At 41.5% G+C, this 18,085-nt stretch overlaps 1 protein-coding gene across 1 annotated transcript in view; it reads left to right on the forward strand.

The window, feature by feature from the left end:
• The window catches only part of LOC117518168 (cyclin-dependent kinase-like 5), a 186,677-nt gene that overhangs the window by 128,708 nt on the left and 39,884 nt on the right, over positions 1-18,085 (forward strand).

Genomic DNA, 18,085 nt, shown 5'->3' on the forward strand with positions numbered 1-18,085 from the left:
GGATTCGCCACCCCTGTTAATGCGGACTTTATGTCGTCCATTGTCCAAGTGCGGTAGACCAAAAGTGTAGGTCTTTGATCCACCGCCACATTTGGATTAGCTACTTGTATCATGGGGTACTGTTCTGTACCATCAAGTGAGTATACGGGTGGTGATTTTGAGCCCTTTAGTTTAACCCAATCCCACCCTGATGCTTCAGGTGCACTGGGAGGGGACAGAATTTCTCGAGATCGTGTCAAGGACCTTGTAACTGGTCTCTGGGGCGGCGGTGAGTGATATGCTGGTGGTTTGTCATCCGTTTGTTGCTCCAGGTCTGGATACAGACTTGGTTTTGTAGAATCAGTCATTTTTTCAGTTTGTTTTGATTCTGATTTGGTGTCATTTATCTGTTCCTTTTCTCCGCGTCTTTCTTCAACATACACTTGCACTCTTATGGGTGGACAGGTGGTTTCATCGTCCTCCTTTTTGTGCAAGAAAATTTCTGAATTTCCTCCTTCAGTCTTGTTTTGTTTTTCCCTGTCTTTCTCCCTACTCTTCCTCTCACCTTCTCGTCTTTGATCTGCAGCTTCCTCCCATGCAATAATTTTGTTCCATCCCTCCTTCATCATTTTCCACTCATCATTTTTGTTTTTCTTTTTAATAGATTCTCTTAATTTTGACAATGATGGTCTGTTTATTTGGCCGTCGAATCCATGTTTTGTAATCCATGTGTCTAAATATGAGACATGTGTAGGATCTTTTTGTTCCATAAATTTCCAATCTTTGTTACCTAGACGGTCCCGCGGAGCCTGCCTTTGTGTCTTACTGTTTGACTTCCCCATTTTTACGTTATTTTTATCTTTTTTGTTTTTATAAAGATAAAATTTAGACCAGTGGGTTTTCAACACCTACAGTGTTCTAAACACTGGTTATGTGCTTCTTACGGGACAGCGAATTTAATTTTCCACCAGCCAGTGAGTTCCCTTTCTCCTCCCCGAAGGAAGCGGGAAATCCTTGCCTCTGCCTCTGACCAGTGGTCGCTGTTTACTTTCCCGTAATTTTATATAGAGGAGGATCTAATGACCCGTCACTCTCATTCAGTCACCTTTATTACACTGTCACACTTTTTCACCGGTATTAATTTAGACGCCAGAGGAGCCCGTGCCTCCTAATACAGAGTTTAACTAGTTCGATACTAGAGGATTCTGTTCACCCTTACGGGGTTTAACTGCGTTTAACATTACCTGACATTGTCTAGAATTCTCAGGGTTTTAACATGACTTCCTGTCACTATTCACTGTCCTGTCCGTTTATGTGACTACCTGTCACCACACATACTTATAGTTTGTTTTTCAATTAAAATTCTACTCACTCAACCGCTGTCTTCCCCTCACGGATTAGTCTTCAACCTTCCGGATCCCAGCCGGCGGACCGAGCCAGTCCCGTCAAAGGGTCTCGGTACCTTGGCCAAGGATTTTCCTGGTGTCAGTCTCGTCCGCTGGAACCCTTCAGGTATGTTGACATCCGGCTCGAAGGACCAAAGTAATGTTAGGTTTAAAACCACCTAAACATCATAAAACTGTAACAGAGAAAGACACAACAGTCAAATAAGAGTCAGAGAGTAGAATTCAATTGTAAATGCTCGTGAGGAGTGCAGCACAGAGACAAACTATTCTAACAATCTCCAAACTGCACTAAACTCTGGCTGCACTCTCGCTCTTTTTATTAGGACGTCATACAGGTGCGGTTGTCAGCATACGTGGCATAAGCAGTTGAGCAATCATAAACAGGTCTTGCAACTACAGTTGAGCAAGATTTGCGACTTCTGGTTTCTGCGACCTCAGGCTACTGGTTTGGGGAAGGTGCGGTCAGGACTTCTCTCCTGGGCTCCGTTCTTCAGGTGTTATCTTCAGTCAGCACATGTCGGTTAACCTTTTGTTCTTTCCTGTGGTTGAAACCACATGCGTGCAGTAGAAACATCATTTGGCAACACAGCTAGTAACACAATTTGCAATACAGCATACTTTCTTTTGGAATCATATTCAATCTTTACAATTCTTTTGCACAAAAGCAATTCATATGATCATATACAAACATTTCCATTCCTTATTATTTATTTTATATTTTATTATATTTTTAATGGTTTGATAAGTTGTTTTGGACATCAACTCTTCTGACCTCGCTTTGCAACATCACATAAGTTCCTTTTTCTCTCTAACTGCAAGGATAAAAACAACTCATGTAATCATTCATTTGTAACATACTTTATCAAGAGGTCATCAAGAAGTCAGCAACAGACTTCTAACAGATACAATGAGTTTATTTCCATTACTAAAGTATTAATAAAAGAATGTATAATATAAGGAATATAGACTAGAAGAATGTATAATAAAAGAATGTGTGATAACTGACATATCCATATATACATAAATCCAACAGGCCTCTTCACACAAACTGTGCGAACCCATTGCACCCTCTCGCGGCAGGTGCCGGCCAAATTCCAGGTGACACACACGAACATCTAACACCGCTCACATGGCACTTAGAAAATGTGTGGCCAGTCGCACTCTTGGCACGACAGCAGACTGCAGGCAACCACTGCCGTACTGCTGTGAAAGTTGTCTAAGTTCCCCATGAGTGTGACTTTGCAAACACACACACTGACACGTGGGTGTGTGCGTTCCACTCACAGGAGGCATGGCTTCTGACAGAAGCAGTTGTGAGAATCTGTGGATCTGGATGTTCCACCTGGACAACACCTACTGTGTTTGGACAGACGTGGACTAACGACTGTCCACTGTGAGGCGCATGTGTCTGATTGCTGTACTTACGTGGACATAAATAAAAACATGTATCGCTGTGGTGGCGACAAGCTGCAACAAGCGAGTGCGCACACAGAGCGGACACTGACAGCCCCCTCGGTTGAAACAGGCTGTCAGATCAGAACACGCATCAGGTGATCTGACTGTCACGTCACCCACATGAGCTCTGTTCTACATGACGTGGTGCCTGTGCTACGGCACGCCGTCCACAAGACATGCGTGTCGGGCAGGACACACGCACGGCTGACTGGACGCACTGGACAAGTAGATGTGTGACATCAGAGCACACTGTTTCTCATTCATGTCATTTCATGACTGTATGTCTGTGACCATGGGTCATCACCAGAAGAACAGATGGATCATATTTGTATTGCTCGCTTGATAAATGTGTTTTTATATGGTGTGTGATTTTAATTATTTTTTTGTAATACTTCCAAGTCCTTCCTGATATGAGGCAGATTCCACAGCTACGTAGCTCAGTGGTAAAGTTGCTGACTGGTAATCAGAGCTTTTGGAAGGCACGGGTTTGCGTCTAGTGGGTGGTTTGTGTTTTTCTTTTTCTTTTTTTATTTATTCCACACAAGCGGCGTGATGGGGTCCCACAGGTACCAGCTGGTTTTATTTTTTATTTATTCCACATAAGCGGCACGATGTGGTCCCACAGGTACCGTCCGTTTTGTTTTGTTTTTTTTACTTCCACATATGCAGCGCGATGTGGTGCACCTCGCACTGTTCGTGCTCAAAAAGACACAGTTGCATGCACAAGCTCTCTGTCCGTCAGTGCGATGTTTCTTGGTGCGCACATTCAGACTGTTTTGCACTGTACGATAAATGGAACAAATTGCATGAAAAATGATGTCTGGCATACAGTGGACTGTTTCTCTATAATGGGACAAATAATATCATGTGACATGCAATTCACCAATCAAATAACAAGAAACTACAACCCCAATTCCATTGAAGTTGGGACATTGTGTGAATTGTAAATAAAAACAGAATACAATGATTTGCAAATCATCTTCAACCTATATTCAGTTGAATACACCACAAAGACAAGATATTTAATATCTTTTATATTTAACAAAAGACTGGGAAAGTTGATGAATGCTCAAAGAACACCTGTATGGAACATTCCATAAGTGAACAGGTTAATTAGAAACAGGTGAGTGTCATGATTGGGTATAAAAGGAGCATCCCCAAAAGGTTCAGCCATTCACAAGCAAAGATGGGGCGAAGATCACCACTTTGTGAACAACTGCGTGAAAAGTTTAAGTTTAAGAACAATGTTTCTCAGTGTTCAATTCCAAGGAATTTAGGGATTCCATTATCTACATTCCATAATATAATCAGAAAATTCAGAGAATCTGGAGAACTTTCTACACGTAAGTGGCAAGACAGAAAACCAACATTGAATGCCCCTGACATTCGATCCCTCAGGCTGCACTGCATTAAAAACCGACATCATTGTGTAAAGGATCTCAGGAACAGATGTAGTTCGTCACTACATCTACAAGTGCAAGTTAAAACTCTACCATGCAAAGCAAAAGCCATACATCAAGAACATCCAGAAACGCCGCCGCGTTCTCTGGGCCGAGCTCATTTGAAATGGACAGACGCAAAGTGGAAAAGTGTGCTGTGGTCTGATGAGTCCACATTTCAAATTGTTTTTGGAAATCATGGATGTTGTGTTCTCTGGACAAAAGCGGAAAAAGACCATCCAGATGGTTACCAGCGCAAAGTTCAAAAGCCAGCATTTGCAATGGTATGGAGGTGTGTTCGTGCCCATGGCATGGGTAACTTACACATCTGTGATGGCATCATCAATGCTGAAAGGTACATCCAGGTTTTGGAGCAACACATGCTGCCATCCAAGCAACGTCTTTTTCAGGGACGTCCCTGCTTATTTCAGCAAGACAATGCCAAGCCACATTCTGCACGTGTTACAACAGCATAGCTTCATAGTGAAAAAGTGCGGGTACTAGACTGGCCTGCCTGCAATCCAGACCTTTATCCCATTGAAAATGTGTGGCGCATTATGAAGTGCAAAATACGACAACGGATACCCCGGACTGTTGAACAACTGAAGTCGTACGTCAAGCAAGAAAGAATTCCACCTACAAATCTTCAACAATTAGTGTCCTCAGTTCCCAAACATTATTGAGTGTTGTTAGAAGGAAAGGTGATGTAACACAGTGATAAACATACCACTGTCCCAGCTTTTTTGAAATGTGTTGCAGGCATCCATTTCAAAATGAACAAATATTTGCACAAAAACAATAAAATTTATCAGTTTGAACATTAAATATCTTGTTTTTGTGGTGTATTCAATTGAATATAGGCCAAAGAGGATTTGCAAATCATTGTATTCTATTTTTATTTACATTTTGCACAATGTCTCAACTTCATTGGAATTGAGGTTGTATTTAGGTGTCATAATACATCCTGTCCTGTACATACAAAGATGAATAGAGATTTCTCAAACAATAAATTATGGATAAGTGATTTAAAGGACTTTATTATCGAGAAAAACATGCTTTTATCAATGGAGATGATGAACTGGTGAAAGAGGTGTGAATTTAAAGCTTCCCCCACAACTCGCTGTACACGCTGTTACGAACGGGCTATTGGTGAAAAATGGCAAATCCATGTGTGAGACGTGCGCATCATGTGCATGTGTTCAGTGCCATAGAAGGTCGTAGACCATTTTGTCAGCACATGCAAATTCTACGGGTTTTCTACACATACAACACATACGGGGTCGTACTGCTGTCATATGCCTGATCCAACTCAGGAGAATGGCTAGTATGGGCTGGGCGATGACAGTAAAGCGTACAGTCATTGCATGCGTTAGATGTACTACAGAAGTACTCCACACCTGCTATTTGTGTGGCCAGCAAGACAGACGTCCGTCTCATTGTCCACCCCTATGTGTGGCGTGCATGTGACTTCCATGCCACACAAGTGGCAAGACTGGGCATATATACTGGGGAGATCGTGTAGCATGTAGCATTGTAAGAGATTATATTCAATAGTACACACCAGCCTGCCCCCCTTTCAATAAGCTTACATACTTTTTCTTTCTTTTTTTAAAGATTGGAGATGTGATCAGACATCAGTTTCCTTCATCATGGTGATGACTGCCAGAGTGTAGTGGTATAAAGCAGCACAGACCCACAGCGGGTGTTTTTAGTTTTCTCTTTCACCACCTTGGATAGCGGCACAGCCAGAGTGTGGCAAAGTGGCGTGGGTGTGTTTTGCTGTATGCATTGACGTGGAATGTTGGTCTGTATGATACAGCTGCAAATGATTGCCCCCCCCCCCCCCCCCCCCCCCCCAATAATCTGATGCATCATGTTTTTTTGTTTGTTAGTTTTGGTTTTTAAAGAGAGGAAATGTGATCGCCTGAAAGGTGCTGTCCAAGGTGCTGAAACAGAAGAGTGAAAATGGCCGCTGTGGCTCTGTCTTGCATTATAGCGATGTGCTCTGGGATGCCAATGGAGCTTGAGATTCACTTCTATCTTGCTGTGCTATGATCCCTCACTGCTGTCAGCATCACTGCTTACACTGCACCTTTTACTATTCCTACATGCCTGAAAAATATTTAGTTTTCTTTTCATGACAACTCACTGGAGCAGTACACTTGAATGTTTTCCACAAATTAATGGAACGTTGCATTTTTAAGCATCGGAATTGTTTATCATGCTGCCATAGCACTCTTGAATTGTTGCTTAGAATGCTCCGTAATGGAAAGCTCATCTTTTTTTCTGCCTCCCACCCCAAACATACTAATGCAATGACTGAGGGTGTTGGACCACTATAGGCAGGTGATAGAAGCTGAGGAGATGGATGAACTGATTGGCTTTGCTGACATGCTAATCAGGAGTGATTGTCACATGCTAACCATGTGTGTTAAAGGTACTCCAGGCTTATGACACTGGTTAATTACAGGTCACACGCATTCCTCACTCACTGGACACTTGCGGATCATGTGCATCGGCAGCTGTACAGCCTTTATGTGACAAGTGCCATGCCCGTGCTCTTTCACAGACTTTCCCCTGGATGCCTGCGGAACGCCTGCGGGCTGCCCCTCCCTGTGACCCATACGTGTCCACCACACGTTGTGAGTTGTGAGGCAGGCTCAACATGTGAACTCACCTACGATGACACACTGGCTGACATAAACAGACACACCCTGATAGTTTTTTTCCATAATGCACCCTGACACATTTGTCTTGTAGATGTGGGTAAGAGAACTCAGCCTGGATTAAAAACTCAGCTCAGGTTAGGCTTGGGTTAGGGGTACTTTCGACCCCAGGCCCAGTTCACACCTGGGGTAGAGTTTGCGTCAGGCCAACTTTTCCTGTATCCATAGATGTATGTCTTAATTAAGTGATAGTGTGTTGAAAGTTTTAACAAGTGCACCACAATTACCACACAAGTTCATGACAGAAGGCACTATGGTGCACAAAAGAGCAGGTTTTTAAAAATATGAGGGGTTTTTTTCAGTAAAATTTGCAGCAGTGGAATTATTCATTTTGGGTGAACTCAAACTGTGTAGTCTGGACCGCACCCGAGTGCATTGCTCTTACAAAGTCCAGTTTGCTTGACGAGGGTGACCGTTCTGGGTCGTGGTCAGGGCAGCCTGCTGGTGCAGATCTGCCCGACTTACAGAGGTGTTCTGTGGTGTGCTTCAATTTGGACCATGTCCCAGATCAAGCAGACAAAAGATGAAATAGGCCTACTAATGAGTTCATTTTTCTGTGGAATGAATAATTACTTGAAAGGAGTGTTTCTGTGGTGTGATTCAGCTGACTGTCATGGCTGCATGTGCGCACAAACACACAGAAGCACTGATGTCACTGACATCACTGTTCAGTTTTGCAGATCAGAAATTCTTTATTGTCATTCCACCCATTCATATGCAGGAGTGAAATGCAGTACTCAGTTCCCACTGACTTAGCATAAGTAAATGTGACAGGTAAGCAGAGTAAAATATGGTAAAATGAAGCAAATTAAAATACTAAAACAGAATAAAATACCAACTCTAAACCTTATATATGACAGTATGTCCAGTGATTAGCAGCAAAGAGAGAGAGAGCAGCAATGTATTAAGTGGAACGACTGAAACTAAAGTGCACATACACTACATCTGTTCCTGAGCCCATGTGGTATGGTGCATGGTAGAGTTTTAACTTGCACTTGTAGATGTAGCGACGAACTACATCTGTTCCTGAGATCCTTTACACAATGATGTCTGTTTTTAATGCAGTGCCGCCTGAGGGATCGAAAGTCACGGGCATTCAATGTTGGTTTTCGGCCTTGCCACTTACGTGTAGAAAGTTCTCCAGATTCTCTGAATCCTCTGATTATATTATGGACTGTAGATGATGGAATCCCTAAATTCCTTGGAACTGAACATTGAGAAACATTGTTCTTAAACTGTTGGACTGTTTTTTCACACAGTTGTTCACAAAGTGGTGATCCTCACCCCATCTTTGCTTTTAAATGGCTGAGCCTTTTGGGGATGCTTCTTTTATACCCAGTCATGACAGTCACCTGTTTCTAATTAACCTGGTCACCTGTGGAATGTTCCAAACAGGTGTTCTTTGAGCATTCATCAACTTTCCCAGTCTTTTGTTGCCACCATCCCAACTTTTTTGAAAGGTGTTGCATGGATCCATTTCAAAATGAGCAAATATTTGCACAAAAACAATAAAGTTTATCAGTTTGAACATTAAATATCTTGTCATTGTATTCTGTTTTTATTTACATTTCACACAATGTCCCAACTTTATTGGAATTGGGGTTGTACTAACAGGTAAAGATTGAAGTGTTTTTTGATAGTAAAGATTTTTTTTTTCTGACTCAACATAATTACTAATTGTATACTTGTAATTTGAGGAAATAAAATATTTGTGCAGCAGATAAATTAATATATCATAAGAATCTTTCATTTTGTGATACAAGCACCAAATTTGGCACAATGATACTTCTTGGTCTAGTTTTTGCAAAAAAAAAGTAGTTTTGAAGATAGCAGGAGCAAAGATTCTTCCCATCTTTGCTCCTCAAACACTCAGCCTTTTGGTGGATACTGCTTTTGTACCAAATCATGATTCCAGTCACCTGTTGGCATCACTTACTTGAAATAATATCATTATTTTATTCATTTATTTAATGTATTTAACCTCATTGCTAGTTCAAAATTGCCCTCGTCCCAACTTTTTTGAATGTATTGCAGGCTTTAAATGCGGGAATGGATGTATATTTAACAAATGGAGCAACGTTTAAATATTTTGGGTTAACATGGTCTGCAATGAAATATGTGTCAAATATGTTTTTTATATCACCACGACTTCTTCAAATTTGGGGTTGTATCCACAAGCCATCCTTTGTGCAGACTGCTGTTAGAGTTTTTGAAGTGATGACCCTGTAGACCTATGACCTAGGAGTATTCTCCTATCTTTGCATTAGTTCAGTGTGATATGGATGCAATAGATGTTTTGTGTAGGTTTGTGCACTGGGAGTTTTAATTTTATTCATAGGAATGTGTATGGTATGTATGAACTGTTGTTGTTGTCCATTCGGCTGCTTCCGTTTTTGTGTTCGGGGTCGCCACAGCGGATACAACCAGATCCGCATTGATATTTGGCACAGGTTTTACGCCGGATGCCCTTTCTGACGCAACTCCAGTGTTACCTGGAGAAACACACACAGCGACTGGTGTTCCAAAGAGGTCTCCCATTCCAAGTACTAACCAGGTCCCACACTGCTTAGCTTCTGAGATCTGACGGGATCAGGCTTACACAGAGCAGATCGGCTGATGTATGAACTGTGATTTAGATGGGGTTTTTTTTTTTAGCTTTTTTGCTGTGATAATATCTGACATTTTATACAAGGTTTTTATGGTAAAAACCAAAGACAAATTTCCACATTGTGGACAATCATGTTTTTGTATGACACTGTATTAGAATGGGAATTTAGAATTGGACTTTTGTTGCACATCACCCCTGTCTTTTGGTAATATATTGCCTTGGCATTTTGAATAATAAATTTTGAATAAAGGTAAAAGCAACACACAATTCTGCAAAAGTAAATCAACACTTAAGAGGCAAGAAGGCACCTGATGCACTCATTTAGGCTTCTAAATATTCAAGCATGCGGCGTCTGTTTTCTAGCAACAGCAAATGGTCAGAGGTGCAATATTCAGTTCATGATCGTTTAAGTGCCACATGAATGGCTTTTAAAAATATGTTGTACGTGGGTTGGACCAAACCCAGAATAAAGCCTTTGGAATATTTGTGCTACATGTGTTCTGCATTGTTTAAATGTCAGCATTCTTTTAGCCAATAAATCTCCTTCTGTAGCCTCCTGTCTTTGATGTAGCTAACAAAGCACACCTCACCTGATGAGATGTAAAATATTTGATTTGACCCATGAGATTAATCTGCGTTACTCGCGTCATGGGCAAGTGACACTGTTTATATACTCAACAAAAATATAAATGCAACACTTTTGGTTTTGCTCCCATTTTGTATGAGATGAACTCAAAGATCTAAAACTTTTTCCACATACACAATATCACCATTTCCCTCAAATATTGTTCACAAACCAGTCGAAATCTGTGATAGTGAGCACTTCTCCTTTGCTGAGATAATCCATCCCACCTCACAGGTGTGCCATATCAAAATGCTGATTAGACACCATGATTAGTGCACAGGTGTGCCTTAGACTGCCCACAATAAAAGGCCACTCTGAAAGGTGCAGTTTTATCACACAGCACAATGCCACAGATGTCGCAAGATTTGAGGGAGCGTGCAATTGGCATGCTGACAGCAGGAATGTCAACCAGAGCTGTTGCTCATGTATTGAATGTTCATTTCTCTACCATAAGCCGTCTCCAAAGGCGTTTCAGCGAATTTGGCAGTACATCCAACCAGCCTCACAACCGCAGACCACGTGTAACCACACCAGCCCAGGACCTCCACATCCAGCATGTTCATCTCCAAGATCATCTGAGACCAGCCACTCGGACAGCTGCTGAAACAATCGGTTTGCATAACCAAAGAATTTCTGCACAAACTGTCAGAAACCATCTCAGGGAAGCTCATCTGCATGCTCGTCGTCTTCATCGGGGTCTCGACCTGACTCCAGTTTGTCGTCGTAACCGACTTGAGTGGGCAAATGCTCACATTTGCTGGCGTTTGGCACGTTGGAGAGGTGTTCTCTTCACGGATGATGTGAAGGAGATGTGTTGCACTGCATGAGGCAAATGGTGGTCACACCAGATACTGACTGGTATCCCCCCCAATTAAACAAAACTGCACCTTTCAGAGTGGCCTTTTATTGTGGGCAGTCTAAGGCACACCTGTGCACTAATCATGGTGTCTAATCAGCATTTTGATATGGCACACCTGTGAGGTGGGATGGATTATCTCAGCAAAGGAGAAGTGCTCACTATCACAGATTTCGACTGGTTTGTGAACAATATTTGAGGGAAATGGTGATATTGTGTATGTGGAAAAAGTTTTAGATCTTTGAGTTCATCTCATACAAAATGGAAGCAAAACCAAAAGTGTTGCGTTTATATTTTTGTTGAGTGTGTGTATATATATATATATATATATAACTGTAAAGGATGTCGCATGGAATGAGAATCATATAGATATAGTTCCATTTTATTAGGTGAAACCCCCTATAAAAATGTAACGTTGGTGAAAAGGGTGAAATAGGAAGATATGATTAATAGAAAAATGATAGAAAGGACACATACTATATACAAGGGGTAAACAAGTATTGAACACGTCACCATTCTTCTCAGTAAATATGTTTTGAAAGGTGCTACTGACAGGAAATTTTCACCAGCTGTCAGTAACAACTAGGGATGCACCGATGCCACTTTCTGGAAACATGATAAGTGATAAGAATGATAAATGATAAGAATGGTGACAAAGGTCAGTTTCAGTTTGTAACAGGGGTCAAAAGTTAAAGTTGTTCCATTAATTTTGTTCCAGCTGTATTTGTCCTGAATGTGATGCTTGTATCACCATTTGAAGGATTCGTGCAGTTATCTGCTGCACAAATAAGCCAACACGAACCAGCTGTTTTCTGTTAGTTTAAACATGTTTGTACTCTTAAACAGCTAACAGACAGACATGGCAACCTGATTAAAGGAAAAATCCTGCTTTTAACAACCTGGACCTCATTTCTGGCATAAAATACGGTCGTTTACTCACCAATATAAGTTTGGTGTGATTAGAAGTCCATAGTTCAAACGACGTGTTCAGTTCAAATCTGAAGCAAACATTTTTCTTTTTCTTCTAAGGTGGATTAGAACTTGTTGTGCTACACAGCACCAACTACTGGACAGGAGGAACCTAGCAGTCAATGTGACTCACTGATTTGAAAATGCAGCTCTTTCAACCAGACGTGGTGCTGTGACATGTCAATCATCTGTGTCCAATCAGATTTCAGAGGAGTCCAGTGAAACCTCATCCTCCACTCTAGCTCCACCCATGCCAGGAAGTGTTCAACATTTCCTGTTTCACTGTGACTGAGAATTCGGCACTTCCTGTTTGAGTGTGATCTTGCCACTGAGTTCCCGCGAGATTCCATGGGATCTCATCTGTGAATCCCGCAAGATTCCATAGGATCTCGTCTGTCAATCCAGGAACTGTTTGAGATTTGAACATAAATGGATGGATACAATACAACTTTATTCTAATGTATCAGGATATAAAATGAATTGGACAAAGTCTGAAGCAATGCCAATATCTGGTATTAGTCGTGGAGATATAATGACAAAATTTGGTTTTTATGTGGATACCAAATGGAATTAAATATTTAGGAATTAAAATATGAAGGGAGGTGGAAGAAATGCCACATCTAAACTTTGATCCAGTTTTACAAAAGATAAAAATTAATTTGGACAGTTGGAATAAAATAAGGTTGACTTTGTGGGGATGAGTGAATGCAATTAAAATGATTTCATCGCAGTTTAGCTATGCTCTTATGATGCTGCCAGTTACAGTGCTACCATCCATTTTTAATAAGTATGACACACTGGTTAAGGAGTTTCTCTTGGAAGGGAAAAGGCCCAGGATCAAGTTAACCAAGTTATGTTTACCCAGGGAGAAGGAAGGGTTGGGCTTACCTGACCCAAGATTGTAATATATCTCCTTTGAGATGGCGAAACATGCCATACATTGGACAGGACAATACAATTTAGAATGGCCATTATACAAAAATCTTTATACTTTCCTTTTTACACCCATAGAGGTCCTCTCTTAAAATCCCTGTAGAGTCTCTAGTCCTGTTATGTTGCATTCTAAGGTAGTTTGGATGAAGATGCACAAAATGCTTAAATTATCTCATTGTAAGCAGTCATATTCGTTTTTGTGGCAAAATCCTACAATCTGTGTTGGTAAATTACCAGTCTACTGGAAGAGATGGCACAACCATGGAATATGCACACTGGATAATTTGTATGATGGTGAAGTGTTTATGTCTTATAATGATGTGTGGAGTAAATATAACCTAAAGGGAAAGGGCCACTTTTGGAAATATCTTCAGATAAGGAGCTGTGTCATGTTATTAGACCAGCAAATGGAAGAATTTTGGCAAATTTTGGAGTGCTTGGTTTTACTTGTTTTTTTGTACCACCTCAACATTCTATAGTAGAATGAACTCTACACTCAGCACTGATGAAAAAACTTTGAAGGTTTTATGGGAAAAGGACTTTGGGGTTGTTTTCAGGAATGGGGAATGGATGAAAATAATTTCACAATGTGGAAAATTTGTAAGGGAATGTAAAGGCAAATTTCCACAAGATAAGACTGTACAAAGATATTGGACCCTGTGAGACTGAATAGATTAGGCCTTATGAATAATTCATTGTGCTGTAAATGTCAAAATGATAATGGTACCCTGATACACTGTCTGTGGGAATGTCCAATTATCAAACGCTTCTGGATGATTGTTGTACACATTCTAAGTGACTGGTTAGAAAGAACTGTGTTACTCTGTCCAAGACTCTGTCCAATGACAGATAGCTAACATACCAAAAGGAAAACTCTCTGTTATCATGACTGGAGTTTCATTGGCAGCTAGGATTATTCTTAAACACTGGAAAATCCCCAAAGCCCCACAGTTTAAAGAATGGGTAAATATGATGATAAAGGCTGCTTATGCAGTATGTATGCTTTATAAGTTAAATAACAGGGATGGTACCACAGCACCAGATTGGGAGTCATTTTGGTCTTTTATTGGTCTTATTGCCTGTCAACAGGGCGACGGGTGATTTCCTTCCCTCTGGTTTTTTAATTTATTTTGTTTACTTATTCTATTTATTTATTTCTTTTTTCTTCCCGAAAGCTTCCCCATATTGTAGTGCTATTGGTGTTTTTCATTTGCGTATGGGAGCCATGCTTGTTGATGCTGGAAAGCACTCTGTGATTGCCATACACCAAGTGAAAACTCCAATAAAAACCTGAATTTAAAAAAAAAATAACAAACAGTAACAAAGCTACATACAGTAGGTGACAAAGATACTCAAATACTCACAAATAACACAGGAGGAACCAAAACCATCTCGTAATACTAATCAAACTAAAAAGGAAAACCACAAAACAACCAAGCACAAAACCAAGAAACCAAAGGCAGAAAACTAACATGGAAGTCAAAGAAGCAAATATGTGCAAACACAGGAAAGCAACACGAAAAGCAGATGAGAGGACACAGAACTGCAACACAGACAGGAGACAGATCATGAATATAACTAACAGAAAGACACGGACAGAACACAGTGACAATCAACACAGGGGGCAAACCATAACACATACAAAGAAATCAAACCATAGATGTCCATAAATTATGTAGAATAATGTGAAATGGCACAGGAAAAAGTATTGACGCCAGAAGAAAGGGAGGTGCAAAAAAATGTGGAAAGCCAAGACACCAGCTTAAATCTGTCAGTAATTAGAAAGTAGTCCTGCACCTTTCAGTGCAAATTAACATGAGCTAGTTCAGTTCCAACTGATGGACTATAAAACGGTGTCTTATTACCAAGGTGTTACACAAGAAACATCTCATGATGGATAAAAGCAAAGAGCTCGCTCAAGACCTTTGTAGCCTTGTTATTGCAAAACATACTGATGACATTGGTTAGAGAAGGATTTCTAAATTTTTGAATGTTCCAGTGAGCACTGTTGGGGTCATAATCCAGAAGGCGAAAGAACATCATTTCACCATAAACCGGCCATAACCAGGTGCTCGTCGCAAGATTTCTGACAGAGGAGTGGAAAAAAATGATCAAAAGAGTTGTTGTCCAAGAGCCAAGGACTGCTTGTGGAGAGCTTCAGAAAGACCTGAAATTAGGAGGTACAATTGTTTCAAAGAAAATAAGTAATACACCCAACCACCATGACCTGTATGTATGCTCACCACACACGACTGCATTGCTGAAGAAAAAGCATGTTGAAGTTCATTTAAAGTTTGCTACACAAGCTTTAGGCGAGCCTGTGAAATACTGAGAGAATATAGTATAGTCAGATGAGACCAAAATTGAACTCTATGGATCCTAATACACACCATGTTTTGAGGTCAAATTGCACTGCACATCAACCCCAAAACACCACCAGTGAAGTTTAGAGGTGGGAACATCATGGTGTGGGGCTGTTTTTCAGCATATGGATGGCACTAGCAAATGTCATAGAACTGAAGGGAGGATGAATAGAAAAATGTACCAAGACATTCTTGATAAAAATCTGCTGCCATCTACCAGGATGATGAAAATGAAACAAAGGTGGACATTTCAGCAAGACAATGGAACCAAACACACAGCCAAGGTTTCAGAGAATGAAATAAAGCTGCTAGAATGGCCCAGCCAATCACCTGACTTGAATCCAACAGAAAATCTATGGAAAAAACAAATGATCAGAGTTTATAGAAGAGGTCCACAGAACCTTCAAGATTTGAAGACTGTTTGTGTGGAAGAGTGGACCAAAATCACATCTTAGCAATGCATGGGACGAGTTTGTCCATATAGGAGCTATCTTGAATCTGTCATTACTAACAAAGGCTTTGTACTGTCAGTCATAATAGCTCGAGGTGGTTGGACATAAATGTTGGGTTCAGGAGGGCTGGCTTCATAGTTTAATGTTGGGCTAAGCAGGATTCGGTACACTAAAAGGCAGGCAGAAATAAGCAACAGTGTCCGTAACATTAGACTGAGACAGGATCCGAAAAACAGGCAAACAGGTCAGTACACTGGCTAGCAAAAAACTAGGCATATACTCTGAAGACAAAAGAAGGCTTGAAAGCAGCACACAGTACAACAATCTAGCACCAGGTGAAGGGAACAGTGCGGCTTATAAAGAGGAAGTGATTGAGGAAAAACCAAACAGGTGTGGAGGAAAGAACAGGAACAGGGCATGGCAGGCTGAGAGAGAGGACAGAAAGGAAAACGATCAACACCAAGCATACCGCACCAGACAAGGAAAATCCCACCAAAACCCAAACAAAAATAGTAACAGAGAGACACAAAAAAACAAACCACAGTATCTCACAGATCCCAATCATGACAGCACCCTGCCCCCCATGGCCGACTCCAGATGTCCCAGGAGCCCCAGGATGAGAGGTGTGAAACTCCCGAACCAAGGCAGGGTCCAGAATGAACTGGGATGGCACCCAGGACCACTCTTCTGGCCCGTAACCCTCCCGGTCAATCAGATACTGCACCCCGTGGCCCGACGATGAGACGACAGCATGTGGCAAACAGAGAACACAGGATCACCATCTACAAACCGGGGGGTAGCGGGGGCTTGGCGGGAGGACAAAGCGGACTGGACAACACAGGTTTAAAGCGACTTACGTTGAAGGACAGGTGGACTCTCAGGGACCTGTACGGCCGAAAACCAACTGCTGTTGGATTGATGATCTTCAAAATAGGGAAGAGCCCAATGAATTTTGGTGCCAGTTTGCAGGTCATCCCATGGAGCGGCATATCCCACATGGAAAGCCATACCTGTTGACCAGGGATGTAAGACAAGGCAGAGTCCTGCTGGCAGTCAGGTGAGGTCTTGTATGAAGCAAAGGTCTTTACCAGGCTGGGCCTGTTCCCAGAGTCTCTTGCAGCGCTGGATCTGTGCTATGGCAGATGCACAGATTAAGAGGAGTCTGTGGAGGCAAACAGGGGAGGTTGATAACCATGAACAATGTGAAATGGTGAAAAGGCAGGAGCAGATGAGTGTAACAGGTTGTGTGCGAATTCCATCCAATGAGGCTGGGCTGCCCAGGTCGACGGGTTATGGGATGCAAGAATATGTAAGCCCTTTTCCAACTCCTGATTAGTTCGCTTTGCTTGACCATTTGCTTGAGGATGGTAAATGGAAGTGAGACTCACTGTTGCTCCCCGTAACCTGCAAAATTCTCTCCAGGAATGGGATATGAATTGTGGACCCCTATCCGAGACAGTGCCTTATGGGAATCCATGAAACTTACACACTCACAATCAAGGCTTCGGCAGTTTCCTTCACGTTGGGAAGCTTTGGCAGAGGAATGAAGTGGCTCATCTTGGAGAATCTGTCTGCTACTGTCATGATAACAGTAAACCCCTGGGACTCCGGACGATCACTGACAAAATCAGTGGCTATATGGCACAAGGGGTGCCTAGGTATTGACAGAGATAGCAGCTTGCCTGCCGTGCGTTGAGTAGACGTTTTGTGTATAGCGCAGTTTTGGCAAGCATTGATGTACTCTTTAAAGAGTATTGGATGGGTTGCGACTTGAAACCTTTCTGCTTGATGTCCTTGAAAATACTGTCATGCCACTTGAAGAGACTTAAATGCAACCCTGTGTCTTACTTTGCACTCACCTTACATGCCAAGTAAATAATAGACACACTCCAAATCTACAGTACACATGCTGTGCTCTTTAGACTGTGAAATGTACATTGTCAAGATAGGGCCCTTTATCTATGTTACCCACAGATAATAAACTGGAGGCTCGATGTAACTGTAACTAGTCCTATCTTTCTGCCTAAACTCTTAAACATGGCAGCTCTTTCCCTTTTAATATCTTCAGTCTCACATTATATCAAAGTGTCATCAGCATTCAGTCGTGATGGGAACTATTTGCTCCAGATTACAGTGTGCTGCGTAGGAGACACTTTTTTCCCCGCCGCCAGTTATGGTGGTGATGGCGGTCATTACATCAATGAATTTCTTTTGAACAATCTGCTAAAAATATATTTACCCAGATAATTGTACTTTGGTCTTTCAAGCCCAGGT

Source organism: Thalassophryne amazonica, chromosome 10 (genome assembly GCF_902500255.1).
Source record: "Thalassophryne amazonica chromosome 10, fThaAma1.1, whole genome shotgun sequence".
Taxonomy (NCBI): Eukaryota; Metazoa; Chordata; class Actinopteri; order Batrachoidiformes; family Batrachoididae; genus Thalassophryne; species Thalassophryne amazonica.